The sequence below is a fragment of the Cebus imitator genome, unplaced genomic scaffold, assembly GCF_001604975.1.
Source record: "Cebus imitator isolate Cc_AM_T3 unplaced genomic scaffold, Cebus_imitator-1.0 Scaffold301, whole genome shotgun sequence".
Taxonomy (NCBI): domain Eukaryota; kingdom Metazoa; phylum Chordata; class Mammalia; order Primates; family Cebidae; genus Cebus; species Cebus imitator.
The window spans coordinates 1,712,348-1,733,392 of NW_016107616.1; positions in this window are offsets into that span (position 1 = coordinate 1,712,348).

A 21,045-nucleotide genomic window follows, 5' to 3' on the forward strand; every position below is an offset into this window, starting at 1 on the left:
GCACCCACTATTCTAAAATTAGGAGTTTAGACCAGTCACCATTCTGGACTTTGATCTTGGGAACTAATTTATTACTAACTGCTCAAAAGCAATTGCAATGAAAATAAATATTGACAAGTGGGACCTAAGTAAACTGAAGAGTATCTGCATAGAAAAAAGAACTATCAACAAAGTAAAGAGACACTAGAAGAATGGCTGAGAACATTCACAAACTATTCATCCAACAAGGTCTAATATCAAGAATCTATAAGGAACTTGAACAAACAAACAAAAAAACAAATAATCCCATTAAAAATGGGCTAAAGTTATGAACAGATACTTTCCAAAAGAAGATATATAAGTGGCCAAAAAACATGAAAAATGCTTCACATCACTAATCATTAGACAAATACAAATCAAAGCCACAAGGAGAGAGGGGTGGTGCAAGATGGCTGAATAGAAGGCTCCACTGTATGTCCCCCTGTGAGGACATGAATTTAACAACTATCAACAACAGAAAAAGCATGTTTGGGTAAACCAAAAATGAGGTGACCACTCATAGTACCTTGTTTTAACTTCATATCACTGAAGGAGTCACCAAGGAGGGTAGGAAAGACAGTCTTAAATTGCCAACGCCACCACTCCCCCATTGCCGCCAATCAGTGGCCATGTGGTACAGAAAGAAAATATGTCTGCTAGGGAGAGGGAGAGTGGAACATTTGTGAGACATTGCATTGAACTCAGTGCTGCCATATCACAGAAGAAAGCAAAGCCAGGCTGAACTCAGATGATCCTTCCAACAGAGGCAATATTTAAACCAGCCTCAGCCAGAGGAGAATCACCCATCTCACCAGTCAGAACTTGAGTTCTGGCAAGCCTCACCACTGTGGGTGAAAGTTCTCTAGGGCCCTAAATGAGCTTGAAAGGTAGTTCAGGCTACAAATACTGCAAATTGTGGATGATTCCTAGTGCTGAACGGAACCCAGAAGTAGACTTGGGGGGAGCATGACCTACTGAAACATTCCTTATGATAAATTGGCCAAAACAAAGGCTACAGTCTCCACGTGAGTTCAAAATCCAGTGGGGCAGTCATTAAATCTTAAATCTCCAAAATAATATCTTTTGACTCCGTGACTCACATCCAGGTTAGGCCAATGCAAGAGGTGGGCTTCCAGTGGCCATGGGCAGCTCTGTCCTTATGGCTTTGCAGGGTATAACCTCCACAGCTGATTTTACAGCTGCTTTCACAGCTGGCATTGAGCATCTGTGGCTTTTCCAAGTACGTGGTGCAAACTGTCAGTGGATCTACCATCCTGGGGTCTAGAAGACAGTGGCCCTCTTCTCACAGACCTAGTGCCTTAGTAGGAACTTTGTGTGGGGGGCTCCAACCCCACATTTCCCTTCTGTACTGCCCTAGCAGAGGTTCTCCATGAAGAGTCCACCCCCACGGCAGACTTATGCCCGAACATCCAGGCATTTTCATATATCCTCTGAAATCTAGGAGGTTCCCAAACCTTAGTTACTTCTGTGCAACCCCAGGTCCAACAACATGTGGAAGCCATGGAGTCTTGGGGCTTGTACCCTCTGAAGCAATGGCCCAAGCTGTATCTTGGCCCCGTTTAGCCACAATTGGAGCTTAAGAAGCTGGGACATAGGGTACCATGTCCTGAGGAGGTACAGAGCAGCAGGGGCCTGGGCCTGGCCCATAAAACATTTGTTTTCCCCCTAGACCTCTGGGCCTTTGATAGGAGGATCTGCTGCCAAGATTTCTGACATGTCACGAGACATTTTTCCCATTGTCTTGGCTATTAACATTTGGCTCCTCGTCACTTATGCAAATTTCTTCAGTTGGTATGAATTTTTCCCACAGAAAATGGGTTCTTCTCTCTATCACATCATTAGGCTGCAAACTTTTATGTTCTGCTTCCCTTTTAAACATAATCAAATTTCAGATTATCTCTCTCAAGCTCAAAATTCCACAGATCTCTAGGGTAGGGGCAAAATGCTGCTAGTATCTACGCTAAAGCATAGCATGAGTGACTTTTACTTCAGTAATAAGTTCCTCACCTTCATCTGAGACAACCTCAGCCTGGACGTCATAGGCCATGACAGCATTTTGGTCAAAACCATTCAACAAGTCTAGGAATTTCCAAACTTTCCCACATCTTCCTGTCTACCCCCAAGCCCTCCAAACTGTTCTAACTTCTACCTGATGCCCACTTCCAAAGTTGTTTCACATTTTTATGTACTCCACTCTTTATAGCAGTACCCCATTCTCTGAGATACCAATTTACTGTATTAGCTCATTTTCACACTGCAATAAAAATACTACCCACAGCTGGGTAATTTATAAACAAAGGAGGTTTTATTGACTCACAGTTCCACCTGGCTGAGGAGGCCTCAGGAAACTTACAATCATGGCAGAAAGGGAAGCCGTCACCTTCTTCGCTATGTGACAGGAGAGACAGAGAGAGTGTGTGTAGGAAGAAATGTCACTTACAAAACCATCAAATCTTGTGAGAACTAACACATTATCAAAAGAATAGCATAGGGAAAACTTCCTCTGTAATCCAATCACCTCCCAACAGTTCTTCCCTCAGCACCTGGGGATTACAATTCAAGAAGAGATTTGGGTGGGAACACAGAGCCTAACCATATCACTCTGCTATCAAAACACATAGAGTGTTTAAAATGATTTTTTTTAAAAAAAGTTACCCAGGGATCTATTGCCTACATTTTACCTATGCATGCACACATGGACTGTATAAAGGGATGGGAAAAGATATTCCATGCCAATGGAAACAAGATAAAGCAGAAGTAGCTACAGTTCTATCAGACAAAATCGATTTCAAGACAAAAAGTCTAGGAAACAAGAAGGTCACTATATATTGATAAAAGAGCCAATGGATCAAGAAAATAGTAACAATTGTAACTATATATGCACTCAATGCTGGAGCACCCAGACATATATAGCTACATAGCAAATATTATTAGAGCTAAAGAGAAAGACAGACTCCAAAATAATAGCCAGAGATATCAACACCCCACTTTCAGCATTATACAGATCTCCCAGACAGAAAATCAATGAAGAAACATCAGACTTAATCTGCACTGTAGTCCAAATTGGCCACAAATATATTTGCATAACATTCCATCTGATGGCTGCAGTACAGACATTTTTTCCTCAGCACATGGGTCATTTATAAGAATAGATCATATTTTAGGTCACAAAATGAGTCTTAAAACATTTTTAAAAATTAAATGATATCAAGCACCTTCTTTGAACACAATAGAATAAAAATAAAAATAAATAACAAAATGAATTTTGGAAACTATACAAATACATGGAAATTAAATAATATTCTCCTGAGTTTTTAGTACCTGTTTTGTTCTACTCATTTTGAGCTTGGTTTGCTCTTCCTTTTCTAGCTCTTTAAGATGCATCTTGAAATTGTTTATTTGATGTTTTTCTTCCTTTAAATGCAGGAAGTTATAACTACAATCTTCCATCTTAGTGCTACCTTTTGCTGTATTTCATACGTTTTGGTATGATGTATTTTTATCATGATTTGTTTCAAGAAATTTTTAAATTTTCTTCTCAACATAATAAAAGCCATACATAAGCCCCACCGCAAGTGTTATACTGAATTGGGGAAAAACTGAAAGCCTTTCCACTAAGATCTGGAACATGACAAGGATGTTCCCTGTCACCACTGCTCTTCAGCATAGTAATGGGAGTCCTAGTTAGAGCAATTAGACAATAGAAAGATGTAAAGGGCAAGCAAATTGGAAAAGAAGAAGTCAGATGATATAATCTTAAATTTGGAAATGTTTGCAGATGATATAATCTTAAATTTGGAAAAAGCTAAGGAATCCGCTAAAGAACTATTAGAACTAATAAATAAATTCAGTACGGTTGCAGAATACAAAATCAACATACTAAAATCAGTAGCATTTCTATATGCTAAAGCAAACAATCATAAAAAGAAATGAGGAAAGTAATACCATATAGCTACAAAATAAAATGCCTAGGAATTTATTTAAGCAAAGGAGTAAAAGATCTCCATAATGAAAACTATAAAATATTGATGTGAGAAATTGAAGAAGTCCCAAAGAAATGGAAAGATATTCCATGTTAATGGACTGTAAGACTTAATATTGTTAAAATGTTCATACTATCCAAAACAGCCCACAGATTTAATTCAATAAAAATCTCAATAAAAATATCAATGACATTATTCTCAGAAACAGATAAAACAATTCTAAAATATATATGGAACCACAAAAGACACAGAATAGCCAAAGATATACTAAGGGAAATACAACAAAACTGGAGGAATCACATTATCCCACTTCAAATTATAGTACAGAGCTATAGTAACTAAACTACCATGTTTGTGGCATAAAAACAATCGCATGGGTCAGAAGAAGAGAACAAAGAAGCCAGAGATGAATCCACACATCTACTGTGAACTCATTTTTAACAAAGATGCTTTTTCAAAAGCATCTTTGTACATTTTTGACAAAACATACATACATTGGAAAAAGTACATTGTCTTCAATAATGTGCTGGGAAAATAGAAATCAGTATGCAGAAGAATTGGAATTAGATTCCTATCTCTCACCATATACAAAGATCAAATCAAAATGAGATAAAGACTTAAATCTAAGACCTCAAACTATGAAACTACTAAAAGAAAACTTTGGGAAAATTCATGAGGGCACTGAAGTGGGCAAAAAATTTCTTATGTAATACCCTGCAATCACAAACAAACAAAGTAAAAATGAACAAATGGCATTATATCATGTTTAAAAGCTTCTCCACAGCAAAGGAAGCTATTAACAAAGTGAGGAGACCACCCATAAAATAGGAGAAAATATTTGTAAACTGCCTATCTGACAAGAGATTCTTAACCAGAATACATAAGGAGCTCAAACAACTCTATAGGAAAAAAAGTCTAATAATCTGATTTAAAAATGGGCAAAAGATCTGAGTTGATGTTTCTCAAAAGTAGACATACAAAGGGCAAACAGGTATATGAAAAGGTGCTCAACATCACTGATTACAAAAGAAATGCAAATCAAAACTACAATTAGATATTATCTCACCTCTGTTAAAATAACCTTTAACCAAAAGTCAGACAATAGCAAATTCTGGCAAGAATGTGGAGAAAAGGGAAACTTCATACACTGTTAGTAAGAATGTAAACTATCACAGCCCCTCTGGAAGACAGTTTAGAAGTTCCTCAAAAAAAAATACAAAAATTAGAGCTGCCATACAATGCAATAATATCATTCCTAGGAACATAACCAAAAGAAAAGAAATCAGGACATCAAAGAGATATCTTCACTCTGACATTTATTGCAACCTCTTTACAATATCCAAGATTTGGAAGCAACCTAAGTGTCCATCAACAGATGAATGAATGAAGAAATTCTGGTACATATACAAAATGGAGTACTATTTAGCTACAAAAAGGAATGAGATCCTGTCATTTGCAACAACATGGATGGAGCTGGAGGTTATTATGTTAAGTGAAATAAATAACCCAGGCACAGAAATACAAAGTTTGCATGTTCTCTTTGATTTGTGGGAGCTAAAAATTAAAACTATTGAATTTGTGGAGATAGAGAGTAGAGAAGTGGTTACCAGAAGCTAGGAAACCTAGTAGGCATGGGGGGTAGGGTGAGGGGAAGTAGGCTGGTTAATGAGTACAAAAAATAGAGAGAATAACCACAATCTAGTATTTGATAGCAAAAGAGGATGACTATTGTCAATAGTAATTTAATTGTACATTTAAAGGTAACTAAAAGAGGGTAATTGAATTGTTTGTAACAAAAAAGATAAATACTGGAGGCTATGGATACTCCATTTACTCTGGTATGTTAATTATAAATTGCATGCCTGTATTAAAATATATAATCCATAAATATATACACCTATTATGTACCCACAAAAATAAAAAATAAACCACATAGACATACTAGCTCACACCATAAGAATGGCTATTATTTGAAAGTCAAAAAACAACCCATACTAGTGGGACTGTGGAGAAAAGGGAATGCTCATTCACTATTGTTGGGAATCTGAATTAGTCCTGCCACTGTGAAAAGCAATCTGGAGATTTCTTTAAAAACTTTAAACATAACTACCTTTTTACTCAGAAATCCCATCAATCATTATATACCTACTTAAAATGAAATTTTTCTCCCAAAAAGACATACATTCACATGCTCATCACAGTACTATTCACAATATCAAAGACATGGAATCATCCTAGGTGCCCATCAGTGGTGACTTGGATAAAGAAAATGTACTACATATAGACTGTGGAATACTATGCAGCCATGAAAACAACAAAATCATGTTCTTTGTAGAAAACTGGACACAGCTGGTGGCCATTATTCAATGCAAATTAATGCAAGAACAGAAAATCAAATACTGCATGTTCTCAGTTATAACTTAGAGCTAAACATTGGGTAGCCATAGACGTAAAAAACTGCAACAATAGATACATGGAACTATTAGATGAGGGAGAAGGGCAAGGATTAGAAAAATAACCATTGGGCACTATGCTAAGTCTCTCGGTGATAAATTCATTGATAATCCAAACCTCAGTATCATGCAATATACCCTGGTAAGAAACCTGTGCATGCTCTTCTATATCTACAAATAAATCTCAGAAGAAAAAAGTATGTCTTAGTCCACTGGTGCTGCTATAACGAAATACCACAGGCTGAGTAATTTATAAATAATGTAATTTATTTCTTGTATTTCTGGATACTGGAAGTCCAAGATCAAGGCACTGGCAAGATTCATCTTGCGAAGGTTTAGACTCTGTTTCCAAGATGGAGACTTAAAATATGTCCTCACATGGCAGAAGATCTAAGGGGAAAAAAATGCCTAGCCAGTTCCCTCTAACTCCTTTATTAAGTTTTAAAATATTATTAATTTCCTTCATGAGGGCTCCATTATTTAATCACCTTCTAAAGGTTTTCCTTTTTAGTACTATCACATTGACAATTAAGTTTTAACACATGAATTTTGAGGGATGTATTTAGATCCTAACAAAACTGTTTGTACACTTTGAGACAGGGTCTCCTCCTTTCACCCAGGCTGGCATGTATTTGTCTCACTATAACCTCAAACTCATGCACTCAAGTAATTCTCTTGCCTTTGCCTCCTGAGAAACTAGGATAAGCAAGTGCCATCTCACTCAGCTCATTTTTAGTTTGTGTGTGTGTGTGTGTGTGTGTGTGTGTGTGTGTGTGTGCACGTGTACATGGAGTCTCATTTTGTTGACCAGGCTGGTCTCAAACTCCTGGTCTCCGACAGTCCTCCAGCCTTGGTTTCTCAAAGTACCAGAATTACAAGCATGAGTTACCATGCCCAGCCAGAATGGTGTATTGCAGTTTTATCTGTAGGAATAATGGTTGTGTTGGTGTGTGGCATTGCAAAGTAAACGGCACAGTGGTATATTTATTTTGAGTGTTTGGTAAACTTGAGAATATTTATTGATTACTAAATCATTGATATAGTTTGGATATTTTGCCCTACCCAAATATCATGTTGAATTATAATCCCCAATGCTGGAGATAAGCCTTGATAGGAGGTGTTTGGGTCATGGAAGATGATCCCTCATGGCTTGATGCTGTCTTCATGGTCGTGAGTTCTCACAAGATTTGGTCATTTAAAAGTGTGTGGCAGCTCCTTCTACTCTCTCCCTGTTGCTCCTACTTTTGCCATGTGAAGTGTCTGTTTCCACTTCACCTTTTGCCATGAGTCAAAGCTTCCCTGAGGCAGAAGCCATCATGCTTGCTATACAGCCTGCAGAACTGTGAAACAATTAAATCTCTTTTTTTAAATAAATTACCCAGTCTTAGTTATTTCCTTATGGCAATGCAAGAATGACCTGATACAGTCATATGGGAATTCTTTTAATTATAATTTGTTTCAATTAGAGATTTGAAAACATTAGATTATTCATTTTGGTATGCAATCTTGTCTGTAGTAATTAGGTTGACAACATAAGTGCCTGTAATCCAAGCACATTCTCCACATGCTTTTAAGATGAGAGTGAGAAGTACTCTGGGGTAGACTACAGTAGTAAGTTGTCACAAACTTTATGAACTTCTAGTATTATTGTGCAAAATTCAGTAAAGAGGTAGAGATGTTGCATGCCACTGAAGTGGCAGAATTGCTAACTAGTCTGAAGGTAGGTGAGGGTATAAGGTTATGTATCCTCAGAAACAAAACCAGTGACTTTAGCAGTCCCAATCCTACAAAAATTCTTAGAGGATATTTGTAAGACAAAATCTGAATTACCAAAAAGCAATACTATGTCAGCCTTCATTAATCTGGGTCAGGTCTGAGTCATCCACTCACTCATCTTTCCTCATGCCTGTATTCACAACACAGACACATCACATCATCACATCACATCGTCACGTCACATCACATCACGTCATGTCACGTCACATCCCATCCCATCACAGAATAAGCAGCAGACACCTGGAAAATTTGAAAGAAAATATTGCTTTGCTTAAAGGCTTTTAATTAATTAAAAATCCTAGTCATTTATCATCTCTTTTAAATAAAACAATTGTATTTTGGTATAGACAACAGAATAAAAATTGATTGAGGTCAACATGAATTCATCTTCACAGAAAATTTTTTAAAGTTATGATCTGAGATAAGTCTAGTGGTAGAAATCTTATAATTTATATTTCCTCAATGACTAGGGAACATGTTTAATATTCTTTTTAGAATGGAGTAAAGCAGTTTAGAAATTTTTTAGTCTATGATAACGTTATGATGATTATTTTTCAAATGTCAGTGTCAATAAGAGATGTATACATGAGCATTTCACACACAAAATGGTATAATAATTGGCAAAAGTGATGAACTTATTAATGTATCTCAGGAAATTTCTAAGTAAAGTTTTTAAGGTGTCACTTGTTTATTTGTTGTTGTTCTATTGCCTATAGTAAAATATGAGAGGGCAATAATTAACTGAGTAAAAAACCTAAACAAAAAGGAGCCATGGCTTGATAATTATTTCAAATTCTGAAGCTCCCCAAATGGCAAAAGAAAGAAAATTTAAAACTCTTGCTGGCGTAATATGCTTTAGAGAAAATGTCAAGGATATGACTATAAAACCTTTTACTGACATCACATAAAAAGTAAAGGATTAGGTTATTCAGTTATACAATGGGACCCGTTGAGTGATTAAGGATGTATTTCATATTTCACAGATTCTCTAAAACCATGGGTTCTATAAATGGTTTAAGTGGTGGTCTCTCAACCACCTCAGCAGAAGGCCAGACAAGGAGTTATCTCAAAAAAATCTGTAGGTATAAATTTGGTCTAATGGAGTTAAATTCATTGAAATTCAAAAGAAACCCATAGTATTCTTGAGAAAATTATTTCAGCAGGGACACAACCAGTTTGAATTGAAAGAAATCAATTACAAAAGGAAAGGAGACTGAAGGCCCTAGATTTTGACTCAGGTATTGATCCATCAGTTATAAACACATGAACCAAACTGTGCTTAACATTTACTTATGCCTCTATCACTGGTATAGCTATAATAAGTTTTCCACTTTTTCCCTTCATTACCCTTCACTTCTGTTGCAAACTATTTTGTTCTATTTTGTTTCATAAAAACATACAGTACAATATGCTTTATTCATTCCACCTGTCTTGATATAGTTTAAGGCACTTATTAATATTTTACTCATTCTTCTATTCGAATTATCTTAAATAAATGGAATCCAGCACTGCAGTCAATTTTTATTTTTTTAGCATCTAAAAACTAAATAAATATTTATATTTATTTGGACTACAAAGTAGACACATTTATCCTAATTTGCAATTGATTGCCATCTTGCTTTCTGATTGAAAAAGAAAAATGGTATGTAAAATAAAAAGAAAAGTTAATTATTTGAAAATAGATAAGTAACTACAAAGCACAGATAGAAAAAGTGAGGAATAACTGCCAAATTATTTTATTCTTCTTCTCTTGGCTGTGATTAGATCTGTAACAATTCTGTGCTCCAAAAGTCTTATACTAAATATTTTTGTTTCAAATATTTTTATTCAAATATGGAGCTATATGACGATATCAAACAATTTTTACCTAAATCAAAAGTATATTTTTCAGTTATCCATCTTTTATTTTGGTCACTATGTGTGCATGAATTGATTTTACCACATCTCCTACACAGAAATTTAAAATAGAAAAAAATGTTTATTAATGGGTGATTAACAACTATTTATTCAAGAGGTGGAAGTGGGTAAGTCTCAACTTTGAGTTGCACTGATTCAATATCTTAGTTCTCAATGGAAGAATGCTTCTATCTGGAGCCATCAACAACTGCCTCTCCCTCCTAAAATCCCAGACACATGAGTTCCTTCTGTTACATCAAAAACTCGAACATCATCAGAGAACACACACTCATCAGAGATTTGAGTTTCAGCTCTACAGTACCCCTCCTCTACATTTTTGAGTTTTTAAACTTCCAAGCTCTTTTCCTTATTTCCTGAGTTTTAGCTCAGTTGCTTACTGCAGTTACTTCCTCTCTGCCAGTCTAGTGTTCTTAGATTGCTTCTTCAATAGCCTAGTTAACAGCAACAGCATTCTTAGTTAATAATTCTTCATAGAAAAATTTATCCACCGGATGCAGTGGCTCACACCTGTAATCCTAGCACTTTGGGAGGCCAAGGCAGGTGGATCACGGGGTCAGGAGATTGAGACCACCCTGACCAACATGGTGAAACCCCATCTCTACTAAAAATGCAAAAAATTAGCTGGGCATGGTGGTGCACACCTGTAGTCCCAGCTACTCAGGAGGCTGAGGCAGGAGAATTGCTTGAACCCAGGAGGTGGAGATTGCAGTGAACCAAGATCACGCCACTGAACTACAGCCTGGGTGACAGTGCAAAACTGTCTCAAAAAAAAAAAAAATTATCTGGTTGTTTCTGTCTCCTGACAGGGATGGACCTGTGTTGATATATTGAATGCAACTCATTAAGCTATTTGGGGAATATAAAGTAATGAAGAGTATTTCACGTAAATAGATAAAATTTTAAGCACACCTTGCCTCTCACACCCACGAGTAACATGTGAATGTGTATGTCTTCATTCATTTTGTGTTGCTATAATACCTAAAGCTGGGTAATATGTAAAAAAAAAAAAATAGGTTTGTCTGGCTCACAATTTTTGTGGCTGGAAAGTCCAAAAGCATGGTGCCAGCATCAATTCAGCTTCCAGTGAGGGCTTTTGTGCTGTCATAACATGGTAGAAGATCAAAAGGAAAGTGGATACACATGAAGGACAAAACCATGAGAGGCATCCTTTCTTTAAAACTACCTGCTCTTATGGGAACTAATCTACTCCCACAAATTAGTGCAGTCACTAATTTTATAAGTCCCTTATGGGTGAGAGCAAGAGCAATAATTCACTCAGTACTGTAAGAGTGACATCAAGCCATACATGAAAGTGGAGACCCAAGACCCAAAGGCCTCCCATTAGGCAGGTCACACATCGAAAGATTTTACATTGCAACATTGGTGCACTGGGTATTAAGGTTCTAACAGAAGCTTCGTGGGGACACTCAAACCATAGCTTATGATTGCCTAAATATTCTGCCAATATCTAAATATTTCCTCCTGGTATACAGAAAATAAGAATTTCCCTCTTCGGAATTTATAAAAATTACTTAGAATGGTAGTAAGAAATTGTTAAGAGCTAAGTACTTTGGCAATTTATAGGTTAGCCTTCCTAAGGCATAGAGGTATTTCAAAGTTTAATAACTCACAGTATACAATATTAAAATTTTGCACAGCATTAGAAACTAAAATGTCTTTCAGGACTTTAGTAAATGAATACAACTTTTATTACTGGATCCCTGCCTTTGAAAATATATTCATTCTTGCATGCCTCATATGCTGCCAATAATGCAGCGATGTAAAAGAAAGACTATGAAACCAATGTCCAAATTTTAAGAATTAACCTTGTCATTTCTTAATTTTGTGTGGAGAAGATTATCTAATCTCTTCATAATAGTATTTATCTTATAGGTTGCAGTAGTAAATTAATGAGTTAAAATACACAAAAGAAGAAGAGGTTTTAACAAAATGGCCACATAGAACCCTCCAACTATCATTCGGCTGCAGGAACATCAAATCAAACAAATATCAACACAAGAAAGCACCTTCATAAGCACCAAAAATTCAAAGAAAAAAAAATATTAGACATTTTGCCTGGCAACCCAAAAAGTTTTCCCATCTTCTCCAGGTCTACAAAGGTTGTTTATCAAGGAGACTGTAAGAGTTGCAGTGTTCCTGGGCTTACAGCACCCCAAAGTGCAGAAATGGCTTCAGTGACTATGGGTTTAGGTTACAATACTCAATGTCCTTTGAAAAAAGGTTTGTTTGGCTCACAATTATGGTGGCTGGAAAGTCCAAGAGCATGGTTACAGCATCTATTCAGCTTCTGCAATAGAAGCTGAAAAACTTGTATTCTTATAAATCCCTCCTAAGAAGGACAGGTATAAACAAGTTCAGACTATAATGATTAGAATAAATACCTAACTCTTTAATGCCCAGAAATTGACAAATGTCCACAAGTATTAAGTACATCAGGAAAACATGACCTCACCTACTAGAGTAAATAAGTCACCAGAGTCCAATCCCTGGGGTCACAGAAACACAAATGTAACTACTTCTTACTTTACCAGTAAAAACAGAATTTGAACTCGAGCATGCCTTAAATATTGTATTTTTAAAGTAGAAAAGAGTCTCTGGTAAATTTACTTTTAATAAAATAATTTTTACTTTTTCATTTCATCTTTTAAAATAAAATGTATGCGGCAATATCAAAGAAAATAAACAAAACAAAAAATTAATAAATAATCTATGATTTCAAGACTGATAAATCTCTAAGGCATTTAACCCATATAATTATAACAATGCACCAGGAAGGGGAAACCTACAAAGATACTTCAAGAAGGCTAAGTTGTTGACTGAGATTGCAGCTGTAGTACTTCCTTAGGGTAGAAAACAAAGCGATTACTAAGCAAGGTGAAAGCTTCAAAACATTTTAATGTCTATTTTATTAAATTATACCATGATATATTGTTTTTCAGTATAGCCTTCATATTCAGTAAATATTTGTACCTTTGATCCTAAAATAAAAATTCTCCATTGTAGTAACAATGTTGGTGGTATATTTTATTTCACAATACAATAAAATAAATACAGGGAAATATTTTTTGTAAAAGACCAAGTTGTATATTTAAGTCTAGGCAGGCCATAAGACCATAAGGTCTCTCCCACAGCTAGTCAACTCTGCCATGTTAGAGCAAAAGTAGATATAAGCAATTCATAAACAAATGGATGTAGTAGTTTTTCAATAAAACTTTGTTTACAAAGATGAGGAATGGATTAGATTTTGACCATAGCTGTAGATTGCCAGTCTCTGTGGCTGATACTTAAGTGTCATATATTTGCAATTCTGATAACATTTCATGAATGATTTAAAACTGCATTTCAAAATGGATCAAAATATTTTGTTTGCTGTAAGTTATTAGAATCCTTCAATCAAAAATATATTAGGATAGGCCTATCTTTCTGACACATTACTGTTTTTTATATTCTAGGAACCAGTTATTTATAATATACATATGCTGCATTAATATTAATTTTCACTACCAGTATAACAATGGAACGCATTCCTGTGCAAAAAAAGAAAATACAAAAGATAATGCGATGTAGAGAATGTTTGAGCTAAAACAGGAAGAAATTATTGTAATTTATACTTCTCAAATTACAGATAAAAAAATGAGTCTCCTAGTTTGAAAATACATTGATGCCACTCTGAGTTGTGACAAAACCAAGATTTTAAAGTTCATGGATACATGTGCAGGCTTGTTATATAGATACACTGTGTTACAGGGGGTTGTTGTACAGATTACTTCATCACTCAGGTATTAAGCCTATGCCCATTAGTTAATTTTCCTGATATTCCCCCTCCTCCCACTCTTTATCCTCTGATAGACCACAGTGTGTGTTGTTTCCCTCAATGTGTCCAGGTATTCTCATCATTTAGCTCCCTCTTATAAGTGAGGATATGCAATGTTTGGTTTTCTATTCCTGCATTAATTTGCTAAAGATAATGGCCTCCAGTTCCATCCATGTTCCTGCAAAGGACATGATGTCATTCTTTTTATGGCTGCATAATATTCCATAGTGCGTATGTATCATATTTTTTAAATCTAATCTATCATTGATGGGCATTTAGGTTGAGATGGACTCAAGACGGAAATAAGGAACTTGTTGAAACTGGAGAAAAGGTGACTCTTATTATGTTTTAGCAAAGAGACTGGCAGCATTTTGCCCCAGTGCTAGAGATATGTGGAACTTTGAACTTCAGAGAGATAATTCAGGGTATCTGGTGGAAGAAATTTCTAAACAAATATGCTTGACTCCTAGTTAACACCCATGAGACAGCTAACTCAGATTTTCATAATTCGTATTCTGCATTTAGAAAGAGAGTGAAATGCATGGAGCAGGGACCCCTCTTAGGGGCCTGTGAGGCCTCCAAGCCTAGAAATAAAGGAAAATCAGCTGGGTGCAGTGGCAAACTCCTGTAATCCCAGCACTTTGGGAGGCTAAGGTGGGTGGATAACCTGAGGTCTGGAGTTCGAGACCAGTGTGACCAACATGGAGAAAGCCTGTCTCTACTAAAAACACAAAATTAGCAGGGCATGGTGGTGCATGCCTGTACTCCCAGCTACTTGGGAGGCTGAAGCAGGAGAACCATTTGAACCTGGAAGGCAGAGGTTGTGGTGAGCCATTGTGTTTCTGCCCAAATGCACATTCATACAGATTCTAATACAGCCCTCTAGTTCCAATCTGTATCTTGGGCAATAAGAGCAAAACTCTGACAAGACAAGACATGACAAGACAAGACAAGACAAGAAAAAAGAAAAGAAAAGAAATAAAGGAAAATCTTAGTTTCTTAAAGAGAAATTCCAGGTACCTAGCTAGCCTTGAGACATAAATCAGCAACTTGATAAGCAGGAAAGTAACAGTACCTTAAAATAATACCCAACAGAGTAGGAATCACAAGAATGTTGTGTTCCTTATAGAAACTAAAGAAAGCTATTAGACACGGTGGCTCCCGCCTATAATCCCAGCACTTTGGGAGGCCAAGGCGGGTGGATCGCCTGAGGTCAGGAGTTCAAGACCAGCCTGACCAACATGATGAAACCCCGTACCTATTAAAAATACAAAAATTAGCCAGGCATGGTGGTGTGCACCTGTAATCCCAGCTATTCAGAAGGCTGAGGCAGGAGAATTGCTTCAACCCAGAAGGTGGAGGTTGCAATGAGCTGAGATCACGCCACTGCACTCCAGCCTGGGCAACAGGTGAGACCCCATCTCAAAAAAAAAAAACAAAAACAAAAATTTGCCAGGCATGGTGGTGCGTAATCCCAGTTACTCAGGAGGCTGAGGTAGGAGAATTGCTTGAACATAGGAGGCAGAGGTTGCAGTGAACCGAAATCGTGCCACTGCACTCCAGCCTGGGCAACAGACCGAGTCTCTGCTTCGAAAGAAAGAAACGAAAGAAAGTGTCTTAATATATGTCCCTGTGTTGTCTTCAGAAACTCAGACCCACACCAGATGGATCTATTGGCACACAGACCTCAGACAGAGGCAAGATGAAGACCAAATTCTAATCACAGTCCTTTGTTTTGAATTTCTTCCTGAGAGTCCTGGATGAGGTCATGTCCATGAGCCAGAGCTAATACTCTTTTCTGCTGATCTCAAATTTTTAGATAAATCTTCGCTTCCCTAGCCAATGAAAATTGGAAAAACTTTGAATCCACTTATGATCTGTGAGCCCCCACTTCTAGATATGCTGCCTTTTTAGGTCAAATCAAAGTAGCCTTCATGAGCTGCCCAATTTCCTTGCTCAACATCTTGCAATTAAACACCTTCTTTTTCCCACTGCAAACCTTGGTATGGGCATCTGCTCTTCCCATTCTGGGCTTGCAGACCCCACTTTGGTTCAATAATAATAGTGAATATCCAGCTATAAAGAAAGGACTTGGGACATAGATAACTTAAATGCAATCACTCAAAGATGCTCTGCCATGGCTCAAGAGCCATCAATGGACAATTCCCTCCTTAGTGACTCATCTCATTTGGGGATAAGGATTTGTGTATCACATTCAACTGTGGTAAGAAAAAATAGCCCTTTCTACTTAGAGTTGGTAATATCCATGAATTAGAAAATAGTAAAATCAAATAATAAATAATATGTTACCTCTTTCAACAGATTCTATTTCAATGGTTCTCATCCCTGTTCCTTTTTGACCTCATTTTCTTTGATTTATGGAATCAGGTTGTATCAACTTTTTCCCCCTTCTCTCTAAATAGCTTTTTCTTCTGCTAGTCTAACGATTATACTTTATTGTCATTATATCCAATTCTTGTTACAAGCAAAACCTCATTTTACTTTTCCACTCACTCTGCAGCGATCTCACATAGTTGGCTTTAGTATAAAGCTCTTGGCTAGTCACCCAGCCACTCCCCCACACAGCCAGCTATTCACAATTAGTAGAAATCCCTCAATTCAATTTTATTCAATGCAGTTCAATTCAAAGCAGCTCAATTCAAGTCAGTTGAACTCATTCTACCACATGTTGGTGCCAATTCTAATTCTATCCTCTTCTCTCTCTTTTTGTTTTCTTTTCTTTCTTTTTTTCTGTGGATGATCAAAGCATACATAAGAAATAGACCTGGTAATTTGATCAATCATTCAGCTATCCTTTCTTTGCAGGGTGGATGTTTACAATTGTGTGCCACTCTTGACTATTTCCAGTTTTCCATACACATCTTATTTAATGCATCGATACTCCTTTCTTCAGCACTTTAAGATTTATTTATTACTTCCAGAAGTCTTCGCTTTTTTTGAACTACTCAGTGAACTTTCGATTTTGAATCCCAGTGATTGTTTTTGTTTTACAAGAGCAGAAACTTACAATAATCATAAGATTTGTCATGGCAACAAAAATTTACTAAAGGGTATCTTTTTTCCTCACTTACTTTTATAATACATCATGACAGAGAATCTGTGATATATATTTTTTTTAATTTCACAGCTTTAAAGCTCCTGAATTATTTCTACTCTTGTGTTTGTTATAATTTTTTCTACATGTCTATTCTTTTTCCTCATGTCTTCGTACATACATCCAATCATTTTACCCTCTTTATTTACTTTTTTATAAATTGAGAGAGTCTGTCTAATATCATTAACATTTTTATTTCGTGCTTTAGGCCAACTTTCTCCATTTTTGAAAACTAAGAATTACCCCTCCCTTATTTTTCTGTCATGAGGAAACTATTTTCTAATCTATACAGTCATTAATGTTTATTTAGAGTCTCTAAATAAGATTGTATTTTTTGTTTTTAGCTCATTTCGAATCAGGATGTGTCTTGTAAATGTTATCAATATTAACAAAATATGAATTTGCTATTTACTCTTTTACTGGTTTATACGCTATATGATGGACACATCTAATATATATTTGTATTTTGTATACACCAATGATGTGTTAGTAAGGAATATCAATAAATATTTACAAGAAAGCAACTGAATTCAGGGTAGTGATATTGCAGTGGATCAATGAGGTACAGTCCACGCTTTACATAGTAAATGTCTTCTCCTGTCCATCTCCAATTGAATTCTGGATCAACCTTGGGTTTATACTTGATTTTTCTCAAGGTCTTGTACTCAACTTTTAGTTCGTCAGCTGCAAAACATATGCCAAATCTAGCAGTCTCTCAGTAATAACTTCCTCCAATCTTACCCTGGGCTGTATGTAGGCCTTCTAGCTGGTCTCTTTGTTTCCACTCAGCTAAAATAGTTCATTTGCAGTCTGAATAATGTCTCCAAATTGACATCAGATTTTATCATTTTCTTCCAATGACTTCCATAGTAATTAGGTTAAAAAAATTCCTTAACATGTCTTGCAAGGTCTTACAGGATTTGGCCCCATCAGTTAGGACTTCATCTCTTTTAATTCTTCCTCTTCTTGGCTTGCCTACATCCACAAAGACATTCTTTCTATTCCTTGAACACCCAAAGCTCACTTCCTTCTTAGAGCTTGTATTGTGACTTAATGATCCTAGGCCTATAAAACACCCCCTTAAGGTGTTATTTGGGATGTCTCTCTTCATTTAGAACTTTGTTTAAAAGTCATGTCTTTGAAGAAGCAAGCCTAACCACCCTCATCAATGTTGACAACTTTTCTGCAAATTACTCTCTATACCACAGCCATTTTCTAGAGCATTTTATTTATTTATTTATTTTGCTGTGTCAAGAATTAGGGAGTCCATAAAACTCAAGATTTTTCTCAACAGATCTTTTAGTTTACATTTCTACCAAAGCTTAGAGGTAGCAAAAGTCCAAGGCTTCAGAACTACGATTTTCTAGACCATAATGTGGAATCTAGGACTAAGAGGATTTGCCTCAAATGAGAAGCATATATTAACACAGTTTCAACAGTTCTCACATTTTTATTTGATGAGACTCAGTTCTTGTACTTTGAACTAGCAGAAACATTCTCCTGTAAGAATGCCCTCTGAGCCACGCCTCTAAGAAACAAGAACAAAAATCAGTGTCAGCACACTGATTTAATTATCTGTTCACTTTTTGCTGCCTTCTTACCTTAGTAAATAATACCTTCATTTGTTATGTGCATGCTGTAGAGTTTTCCTGAGCCATAGCTATCATGGGGAAAATGATTTCAATACAATATTAACCCTTGAGGGGAGGGATGAATGTGTAAAGAGTTTTATAAGAGTACACAGCAAAATAAGAAGATGTTTAATGAATAAGAATAATGAAATTCTATGCCTCTTAGCCAAAAGGGAAAGTATATGAAGGATAACATTTAATAAGTACTTGAACACATTATACTTGCTACTTTTAAGAAACTTAAACTCTCTGAACCTTGATTTTTTCATTAATAAAGAGGGGACAAAATCTGACAGTTGTGAGGCCTCGCAACAACAGAAACAGTGACAGGTTGAGTATTCAACATTATTTCATGGGCAACAGAATAAGGCAATTTTGATCATAAACCTTTTCATGAATTAACTTTTCCTTTTTTCTTTGTTTGTTTTATTGTTTTTTGTTTTGTTTTGTTTTGAGACAGAGTCTCACTCTGTTGCCCAGGCTGGAGTGCAGTGGTACCATCTCGGTTCATTGCAACCTCTGCCACCTGCACTCAAGTGATTTTCCTGCCTCAGCCGCCTGAGTATCTGGGATAACAGATGTGTGCCACCACACCTTGTTAATTTTTGTATTTTTAGTAGAGATTGGGTTCTACCATGTTGGCCAGGCTAATCTCGAACTCCTGACCACAAGTGATTCACCCACCTCGGCCTCCCAAAGTGCTGGGATTACAGGCATGAGTCAACACGCCTGGCCAATATTTCTAAGTAATGTAGAATGACTGATTTGAACTAAAAACTTTTTCCATCAAGTTCCAGTCTTATTTTGAACTCTTTAGTTTTAAAATTCAAAGTTTTACTTTTTGGTGGCTAAAAACTTAAAGGGCAGACATAAATAACTACATAGTACATTTTACTATTTAATAAAAAGTTATCTACAATAAAAAGGCCATTTTAGATAGAAACAAGTTTTCTATTAAAATGGTGGTGTTTTAACATAGTTCCTATGAATTTGTAGAGCTGACATATTTCTATAAAAATACAATTAGCAACATACTGTCTGGTGATCACTTTAAAGGCATTCAATTCCTTGGTCCTCTGCATAATCCCTTCTGACAATATATTTAAGTCAGTGTAACACATTGTATATGTGTGTACATGTGTGTATTAGTGAATTATATAAAGTAGTATATATGAAGTCTGTGGGATAATATGTAATTCATCATAAGCACATATAAATGGTATCTATCATTATTATTCTGATTCTAAGTCCTGTGATCATTCCATCACTGTTATTTCATTATCCTACTACTGATATCACAGCTATAAAAGTTTACCTAGAGGTCCCTATTTGTGTAAACGCTCCAAAGGTAATTTTTTTAAGTGGAGCCTTTTCTTATTTATACAACAAAATTTTTCCTGTACTTTGTTCTTTCAAACAAATTTAATTGTTTTAACATTAAGTCAAACTTTAAAGCAATTTTAGCTAATAAAAAATATTTTTCTTATTTTCTTGTGGTTAGGACTTAGTAGTGAATACAGCCATTTTGATTGACTTAGAAAGCCCATCACCAGACCACGTGTTTTGAGTGCCCTCTAGTGGTCTTTTAGTCAGTAACAGCCAGCGAACCTGAAATTTGTAGACTACATCACTACTACAGATTTTCCACATAAGCTCCTGTCTTTCCTGTCAAGTAAATAATTTTCAATGGGGACAAATAAATTGCTTTCTGCTAGAATTCTTGGAAAAACTCAAATAAAGGAGAAATTTACCAATGCGTTTTTTCAATTATAGAAAATTTTATTGCAATATTTTTTTTTTAACTGAATACTGTTACATAGAAATCATAAACATTAGTATAATAAAAAACACTTTGTAGAAACTATAAAAGTTGTTATATGCCGGGCGCGGTGGCTCACGCCTGTAATCCCAGCAGCTTGGGAGGCCAAGGCAGGCGGATCACAAGGTCAGGAGATCAAGACCATCCTGGCAAACATGTTGAAACCCCTTCTCTACTAAAAAGATAAAAATTAGCTAGCCATGGTGGCGTGTCTGTAATCCCAGCGACTCAGGAGGCTGAGGCAGGAGAATCATTGAACCAGGGAGTTGGAGGTTGCAGTGAGCCGCAATCATACCACTGCACTCCAGCCTGGTGACCAGTGAGACTACGTCTCAAAACAAAACAAGTTGTTATAAAAGTATTTTGTGGTCAAGCATGGTGGCTTACACCTGTAATTCCAGAACATTGAGAGTCATAGGTGAGAGGATCACTTGAGCCCAGGAGTCTGAGAACAGCCTAGGAAAAAAGAGAGACTCC